Consider the following 9,900-nt stretch of genomic DNA (forward strand, 5'->3'; position numbering starts at 1 on the left):
ACTTGTCTAGGTACCTTCTTTTCAGGTGTTTCAGAAAATACTACCTTATCTGTCTTAGTTGCTGGGAGTACTTCCAGATGCTAGTCATCCATGTTGAGGTTACCGAGTCATTTCTGGAACAGAAGGTCAGCAAAGCTTATACCAAACCAATACTTCGGTCCACTGATTTTTGGAGAATCATCAGGTTAGTAACACTGTAATTTATTTACCAGTGAGGACAAGCAAAGTGGATCACAATCAGGTCACATTCTCAATCACTTTCAGTTATAGTAACACAGAATTGGGAGGGGGGGAATGTGTTCTCAGAAGGGGTTGCTTATGCAATCTCACTGGGGCAATAGCCCCAGTAGTAAGTAACCTTAGGCCAACGAGTGGTTAACCTTAATTTTGCCTTTCATGGACAAAGTTGCAAAACTTTTATTCTCTACCCCTGACTCCAGAAAGTTCCAGTGGAATTGCTTCATTAGCTCTGGGTCTAAATAGACCCTTACTTATGCGTTGCTAGTTCTTGTTCTTGGGGGAAATTTCTCTCACTGAGCCCAAGCAGGGAAACTTTACCAACATCTTCAACTAAATCTTTTTAACTTGCAGGCTTAAAATTTACAAGTGGTTTTAGTCTGTTGGAAGTGTGAGATTCTTTGATTCCTTTGCTTTGGAATTCTATTTTCATTATAGCTTGAGAGTTTCTCAATCTCTCTCTAGTGAACTGTCTTAAAGTTGTCTGTGTGGGAAAGCACGTATAAAGTTGGTTTGCAGGCTTGTCAGAGGCAGATAGAGAACTTGAAGTTGACCTTGTGCTGACTCAGTGGAGGAGGAAGCAGCCAAGGAGGAACCAAGTCTCCCTTGGCTCACAGACAGGCTTTCAAGGATGGATCAGAAACACAAGGCAAAGGTTATTGGTTAGTGTTTGTGGTAGAATGGATTAAAAGTAATATGATCCCTCCAGCCAAAGCCTTCCCTTTGGGGGGGGGGGGCCCGCCCCTTCTTTTCTATTCTAGCTCTTTGTCTATGCTTAAGACCTCATTTTGGAGCAAGTTATTTATTATATTATGGAGATTGGAGTGGCATATGTTTTGAATCTTTACCCTACTGAATGGCATTTTTTTAAATCACTGCCCTTAGTTCTCCCAAGAGTGTGGTTGATATCCCTGAGACCATCAACAGAGAAATGCTGATAAAAAGTGCAATCCTTGTTTGCTTGGAACTCTGCATCAAACCTGATCCAGCTGCTCCAATAACCAACAGTCAGTAACCAACACTTGACCCCATTGTTCAACAGCTTTTGCGACCATGTGCATCATATACAACCATGTGAGCCATTACTCTGATGTTTTTGTGAGGTACTATATCGAATGAGAGAACTCAAAGACACAGAAGAGAGTTGAAGGACTGAGGGGAGGAGTAATAATTGATGTCAGAGATGATGGAGTAGTGCAGTAGCTCAGAGATTTGGAATATTTTTAACCTCCACTTTGTAGGAACTCGTACTAATCCTCGTCAAGAAGTTCTTTGTGCAATTTTCAGAATGGTAGGATACCCTGCATGGATTCGGACTTAACTGTCACTTTGGGCTTAGTAGGAGTTGAGAGTAAACAGAGAATAAAAAATTTGGTTTCTAGAAGGGACAAGAAATACACATGAAATATCAGCTATTATGTTATATAGTCAGAAAAGGCTATTTATGGATATAGTATTGTGGATCTGACTTGTGATTATTGTTAGATGTTACCCAGTAGACCACAACTCATACCAGCCCTATTGACAACAAATCAGAACCTTGCCCTGTTCTGGTCAACCCATGATCTTCATAGGACGTGTTATGGTCACTGTGTCAGTTCATTGAATTGAGGATCTTCCTCTCTTTTGCTGACCTTCTCCACCTTTCCCATCATAATATCTCCCCCCCCCAGTGAAAACACACTCAAAGATTGTGAGAGTTTCTGTATATTTGCTATAAGAAGCATCTTCAGTGCACTTCCTCCAACAAAGCTTTTATTTGTTCTTTTTCTTTTCAATACTCTTTGCCAACAGCTCAATTCACAGGCACCTATTCTTCTATGGTCGTTCTTGTTTAATTTTCAAATGCATAACAAAGCAATTGATACCTTGGCTTGGAGTAAGTGCACCTTAGTCTTTAAGCTGATATCATTGCCATTAGCACTTTAAAGAGATGGCCTAGTGAGTAAGGAGTTACAGCTTCCAACTCAAAGCAAGTAGTTCAAATCCACCAGCTGCTGACAGGAAGAAAGATGGACAATTTCCTCCTATAGGATTTGTAGCCTTTGAAGAACAGCTAGATGGTCAGCTATGGATCCAACTCAACATTAATGAGTTTTGAGTTTAGCATGTTAAAGAGGTCCCTGACAGCAAGGCAACAACATGTCTTTTGATATCATGACTGCTGCTTCTTTGGATTTTGATTGTGGACTAAAGTAAAATAAAATAAATCATTGGCAACTTCAAACTTTTCTCCATCTGTCATGTTGTTGCCTTTGTCTCAGTGGTGAGGATTTTTATTTGCTTGAGGCTGAAATGTAATCCATATTGTAAACTGTAGTTTTTGATCTTCTGCAGCAAGTGCTTCAAGTCTTCTTCACTTTCTGCAGGCAAGGTTGTATCATGAGCATAATGCTGTTGATAGATAGGTTTTTCTCCAACTCTGATGCCACATTCTTCTTAACATGGTCAGCTTCTCAAATTGTTTGCTCAACATGCAAATTTGAATAAATTTGAATGGATTCAACCCTGAAACACACCTTTCCTTATTTTAAATCTTCCATTATTTTGTTTGGGCAGCTGTTTTTTGGTCTATTTATAAATTTTGCATGAACACAACATTCTGGGATTCCCATTCTTCTCATTGTTATTCATAATTTTTTTTTTAATGATCCACAGAGTCAAATGTCTTTGTATAGTCAAGAAAACACAAACATTCTTCTGGAATTGTCTATTGTCAGCCAAGATCTATCTGGCACCAGCAATGATATCCTTGTGCTACAGTCTCTTCTAAATCCAGTTTGAATTTTCTGGCAGTTCCTTGTCAATGCACTGTTCCAGCCATTTTTTAACAATCTTCAGCAAGATTTTACATACATATTAGTTGTTTTGAATATAATTTGTGTACTGTTTGATAGCCTTTTTGGGAATGGAACCAAAGACAGATCTTTTCAGACAGTTGACCAGATAGCTGTCTTGCAAATTTCTTGGCATAAACTAGTGATCGTGCCGAGAGATGCGTTTGTTTGTTGAAACACTTCAATTGGAAGTCCATCAACTCCTGGAGCTTTTTTTCCAATGCCTTTAATGCATCTTCTTTCTTCATTATCATTGGTTCTTGATCATATGATACTTCCTGAGATGATTTAACGTTGATCAGTTATTTTTGTTATAATGCATGTATTCCTTCAATCTTCTTTTGATGCTTACTTCATCAGTCAAGATTTTGGCCATAGAATCCTTCAATATTACAACTCAGGTTTGAATTTGTTCTTTAGCTCTTTCAACTAGAGAAATGACAAGGGCCTTCTTCCCTTGTGATTTTCTTACTCCAACTTTTTACACATTTCATTATAATACTTTGTTTTGTCTTCTCTATCTGCCCCTTAAAATTTCCTGTTCACCTGCCTTCCTGCAGCATTTCTTACTCTTCCTCTTTACCTGCAAGTTTCAGCACCTCCCTGGTAGCCACTTTGGTCTTTTCTTCTCTGACCACGTAATGACCTTTTGCATTCTTTATGGAGGAATTGGCTAGTTGGATGTCTATGGAAATACTGAGTGATAAGTAATGAACAAAAACATACAATTTCTTGGGGTTTGTTATAAATGATAGCTAAGCTAATTTTGGCACTGAACTAAATTCCAATCTTATCCAGATGGAGCTATGCCCTTTAATCTTGACATTGACCTGGAAAGTAAAAATTGCACAGAAAAAGAGGAAATAATCCTCTGACCACCAATCAGCATTAACATAGGGAGGGAAGCAGGCAAAACAAAGAAATTATTCAATCAGAAAGTAAAAGAGTTGCTGCAATCTGTGGATTTGGCATTGGCAGTTTCTGGATGAATCATACTAAAGTTGATTGTGAGAATGACAAAATCAAGGGCAGCATCTTTAGTTTTGAATGCTGCAGAATGTAAGAATGTGGGTTGATCATGACCCACAACTCACTGAATCATCACAAGTAATAATACAGGTACCATTTACACAATAGTCTAACCCAGAGGGAACAGTCAGCCTGACTGCAGCTCTTGTTAGGTGCCATTGAGTCAACTATTACTCATAGTGCCCTTATGAACATCAGATAGGAGCTTTGCCCTATCCTGTGCCAGCCATTATTATGATTTTCATCATGCTGGAGCCTAGTGTTCTAGTCACCATGTCAGTCCACCTTGCTGAGAATCTGATAGACTGGATAAAATTTGCAATTGGAATTTTTTACCCTGCAAAGGGAAACTGCCCCTCTTCAAAATGCCGTATTGAACACTGTAAAGGAAGCAACTAAGGCTGCTTATGCAATCCACACTACAACGGCTTTATGGTGCTGAATATGCATCCAACAAGTATGCCCCTTACACAGGTCATGGCAGGCAAGGCAATCAGAGGAGCCCCTCCTACATAGGTCTGTCATGTACTTTTGCTACTGTAAAACAAAGTACCATCTGAGAAGTCACATCAGGTCTGTTGGCACAGGTTCCTTGAATGTATTTCAGAGAAGCAGGGAGCAACAGGGTGACTTAGAGGCAAATGGGCAGAGACTATAGGGAAGGGACTTACCCTGGTAGGACAGATTTTTAGATGGTCACTAAGAAACAGGATCTATCTATCATCTATCTATCCATCTATCTATCACATATAATAGGATAGCCCCTCTGTAACTTTCAACATTTACCAAAGTTCATAGAGTCTACAGAGGCATGTGATTTAGGAAGTAGATGCTACAATCGTGGACATTGATGAAATTCAGACAAAGGTTCCAAGGAGCACTATAAGAGTTATATAGGCCAATGGAAACTTCCTCTAGCCCACCAGCATTTAAAGGCCAAAAAAATCCATTCTACCAATCCCAATCATGAGGGATTTAATCATGGAGAACTCAGCTATTTAAGCAAGTTGATTGGCCAAGGGACAAGTTCTTCTGATCTAGCCCCCAGCTGGGGACCCAAAGAAACATGCACTTGTGTGGGTAAAATGGCCTGGGACTGGGGAAAAGAACTTCTTGGGGCTTCTGGACACAGGCATACCATGTATTGTACCCTCAAAAAAGTGTCTTATGTGATATCTACTATCTCTAAAAACCTTCTGGAGGGTCTGCTATGGGTTGGTTCAACTCAGTGGTATACAACAACAACAATTATATGAATAGATTACATTGATGATATTAAATTAATATCAAACACTGAAGAACAAGCTAAGGATGAATTGAAAACACTGGTGGCCCACATTTCCAACAGAGAGGGAATGATTAAGTCCAGAAACACGCTAGTACCCTGCCCACATGGTGACATTTTTATGAAGAGCTTGGACAGGAGCCATTTATGACATTCCATTTGGCACCAGGAATGAATTGCTGTCCCTGCCTGCTCCCAAGACCAAGCAGAAGGTCCAACATTTGACTGGTCTGTTTGGGTTTTAGAGGACTCATATTCCACATGTTGCAATATTGCTATATCCCATCTATAACCTGCTTGGAAGAAAACTGTGTTTGAATGTCTGAATTACAGAAAGCAGTCTCCCTTTCTCTGCCTCTAGGTCCTTATGATCCACATTCAGACATGACTCTGGAGGTATCTGCCACCTGCGTGTATGCATACTGTAGCTTATGGCAAACCCCTGAGAACATTGCTCTGCAGTGACCTTTGGGATTCTGGGCCAGAAAGTTCCCAGTTGCTGCTTCACAATACATACCATTTGAAAAGCAATTACTCACCTGTTTTTGGTCATTGATTGAGGCTGCTTCAATTACAGAATAACATGAAATGATCATGAGACCTGAAACACACTTAGTGTCTTAGGCAATGTTAATTAATAAACAAGGTGGTGTCCAAAATAGTTTCATGATAAAATAGAAATCATTTCTACAGGAATAAGCCAGTAGAGGGATACAGGGATGTATTGTATTCATGAACAGGGAGCCTCTTTTCCTGTTCGTCCTGCCCTGGAGCCATCAGAGAGGCTGCCCGAGCCCATTACCGCATGGACAGTGCCTTATGAACAACTTTCAGCAGAAATCAGCATGAAGCTGATTTGTTCACTGGGTATGTTGGCAACATTTTATATGGAAAAATACTACATTAAGACCAGAAGATGGGAAGACTTGTTTGAAGAAAGTCAGAACAGGTTGGCTCATTAGACTGAATTGCTTCCTATCTTTTAACTAGGCAGGAATTATGAGAGATTTGTATTTATATGGAATCATGGGCAGTAGTTAATGGCTTGGCTATACGGTCAAGCAAATGGGTAATGGATAATTGGACTATTAAGGAGATGCTTGTGTGGAGTCTATACCCATGGAAATTTACAGGGTGAATTAACTTTGGACATGTTGATTCTGATCAGAAGAACTCCCTTCCTGGGTTGGCAGGTGCTTGGAATCAGCAGGTAGACATGTTGGTACGCTTTCTTGAGGTGGCCAATTGGATCCACAGCAAACACGGAGGTACTACAATAATGTACATGTGGGCTGAATCTAGATGTTCTCCTCTTGCACCCTGAGAGGCACAAAATGCCAATGAAGACTGGTCTGCCTGACAAGAAGAGAGACAAAGATTGCAGATACCTAAAGGGTAGATAGTTGGAGATTCAATGGTACCAGTGGTACCAGGTGACAACAAAAGTTCCCTGACAATAATAGATACATACTTACTCTGAACTGGCTTTTATCATATCCTGTGAAAGATACAAAAGGAAAAAATATCATTAAAAAAGAATGGGGAGAAAAGATATTGTACCAGTTATACATCACACCAGTTCTATACCTCTAAAATTACATATCCTCAGACTAAGAATTACACTTTGAAAAACGCTTTCTTGCCTGCAGAGTGCAATAAGAGGACAAAAAGTCATTAAATGGACATACCACTTTGCATGTCACTTTCAAAGTAAAGGCTTGGTAGAGAATTAGAATGGGCAACTGAAAAATTCGTTACCTAAAACTGGGAAGGATGTGAGTGTGAAGGGTTGACTCGCACAGTCCCATGAGTATGTGCTCACACTCAAAATGAGGGAGCTAATAGAAGATCACCCATACCTCACCTTGTATACAAAAACTAATCCAAGATGGATTTGAGACCTGTGTAAAACCTAAAGATCCACCTAAAATTATAAAGGTCATCAAGAAAAAGAAATTAAGGCAAAGCTAGAAGCCCTAAGCTATAGCATAGATAACTTTCAAACATAACTGATGCATAATCAACAGAGGACAAACATAATGATTGCTTTTGGTTTTGGGTGCCATGCAGTCAACCACAACTCATAACAACCTTATGCCTATGAACAACAGGTTGGAACCTTGCCCTATTACACCCTCACCATCTCTGCCATAGTTGAACCCCTTGTAACAATCTCTGTGTCTGTTTGTCTGCTTGAGGGTCCTTCTCTCTTTTCCTGACCTTCTACCTTTCCCAGCAAATTGTTTTCCATGGACTAACCCCCTTCTGCCCAAAATATGTGAGACAAACTTTGACCATCCTTGCTGCTAAGGATATACTGGTTGTACTTCTTCCGAGAAAGACTAGTTTGTTCTTTTGGTAGCCTTTGTGATACTCAGTACTCCTCCACTTATTGAAGTCCTCTTCAATATTGAGATAGAAACTTTACTGTCATGCTTGTAGTATAATTTCCCATGCTCTATTTAATCTTAATTTTTAGCATTTTACTTCCAAGAAGTTATCATTTTTATCAGAAAGATTTAGTATCTGTCCTGTAGCATGAGTTTTTCCTTTTTTATTCTTATCAAAATTTTCTCTTGTAGAAAAAAACCAAACATTTGCCTAAATGAAAGGTTGGCCCAAATTTCTATTTCTTCCTTTTAAAAGGATAGATTGCTGTTCGGCACTGTTATTAGAACCTTCCCATAGGATTTTCTCGGCTGTAATTTTCATGGAGCAACCGGGTGGATTCAAACAGCTTAGCATTTAACCACTGCACCTCTAGGGATCCCTAAAGATCTATAGACAACGCTTGAAGATACTGTAAGCTCAGTTCCAGAACAGCACATAATGTGAATGTCACAGTAAAGTGAGTCATGACTTGTTTTCTTTCCAGGTGCATATGAAAATTGTGTTTATACTGTGGTCTATTGACTGTGCAATAGTGTTATTAAAAAAGTTTTACGTTCTTAAAATGTGACAGAGATGTGAAGTGAGCATTGCCTTTCCAATGTATAAAAGATTCATTAGCTATCCAGTGTAATAAGATATGCCTGGCCAGTGCTGGAATATGGAAGCAAATTTTAAGTGTAATGAAAGCAAGTTTACGCCTGTTTTCATTCTTGAGCCTTTGTGTCTAGCGCCTGCCATGTGTTGTTGCTAGGTGTCTTCAAGTCAACACCAACTCATAGTGACTGTACAGCGTTTCTCAGTCCCGCACCAGCCTAACAATCTCTGCTGTGCTTAAGCCCATCATTACAGTCACTGTATCAGTCAAACTCATTGAGAGTCTTTCTCTCCTCTAACCTTCCACCTTTCCCAGCATGACACTATTTTCCAAAGAATGACCCTCCTGACAACAAGTCCATAGTATGTAAGCCAAAGTCTCACCACCCTTGCCTCTAAGAAACATTCTGATTATACGTTTTCCAACACAAATTTGTTTGGTTTTTTGGTAATCTGTGGTATATTCAATGCTGAATATTGAAATGTTTCAATATTTCAAAGGCATTAATTCTTTGGCCTTTCCTACTTATTGTCTAACTTTTCCATGCATTTGAAAAAACCGAAATACCCTGGCTTGGATCAGACTCACTTTGGTCTTTAAACCAAGATTTTTGGTCTTTTTATATATATTTTTTTAAATTTTACATTGGTTTGCATACAAAGTTTGTATACATTGTGTTTCATACTGTCCTTCATTCATACTGTGTTTCTTACAATCATTCTTATTCATTATGTTTTATAAAGTCAGTCACCAATGACCCATGCCCTGTCATTCCAGATCCCCACCAGATCTTTACCTTTCCTTTACTCCCCTCCTTCCAGCTCTTTAGCACTTTTAAGAGGTAAACACTAAATTTGTATTTGTGGGATTATTTTTTTTTTTTACCATTAAAGCATATTCTTCAAGATGATCCCTAGAAAATAATTAAATATCAAATACGCTTGAGACATTCATGAGGCCCTCTTCATTATCTCCTCGGCATTACCTTGCTACAACCTGTTGTAAAGAGTTCACTCCAACTCCTGCCAACCCCTTGAGTGACAGAGTAGATTTGTGCTCCGTTTATGTTGTCCCTAAGTTATAATCATCCAACTTATAGACAATTCCTTAGCTCCCTTTAATGTTATATATATTTATTCTCACTTTGAAACAATTAAACCAAACCCTACAATCAACAAACAAACTGCATCTCCATCACAATCACCTTCACTTGTACTGCAGCTTTTTAATGATTGGAAAAGCTTCATACCTTTTCTTGTATTAAAGACTAAATAAGAACCATATGCACATGTTCCAATTAAAAAAGTCTTTTAAAAAAACATTTTTTTTCCATTTTTTTAATTATTATTAAATTTTCTTAGTTTCAGTGAAGATTCACAGGGATTCTGGGCTTTCACTCCTTCATTGCCGCACCATTCTCTCCACCCTCCTCCCCAGTTTGTTCTTCTTCCCCACCATCCGAATGTCTGTTTTAATTGTCCAATTGCCACAGTGCTTGTCAAAGTCAGTTCTGATTAATCTCCTTT

Source organism: Elephantulus edwardii, unplaced genomic scaffold, assembly GCF_000299155.1.
Source record: "Elephantulus edwardii isolate Elephantulus edwardi_28Jun2011 unplaced genomic scaffold, EleEdw1.0 scaffold00031, whole genome shotgun sequence".
Taxonomy (NCBI): domain Eukaryota; kingdom Metazoa; phylum Chordata; class Mammalia; order Macroscelidea; family Macroscelididae; genus Elephantulus; species Elephantulus edwardii.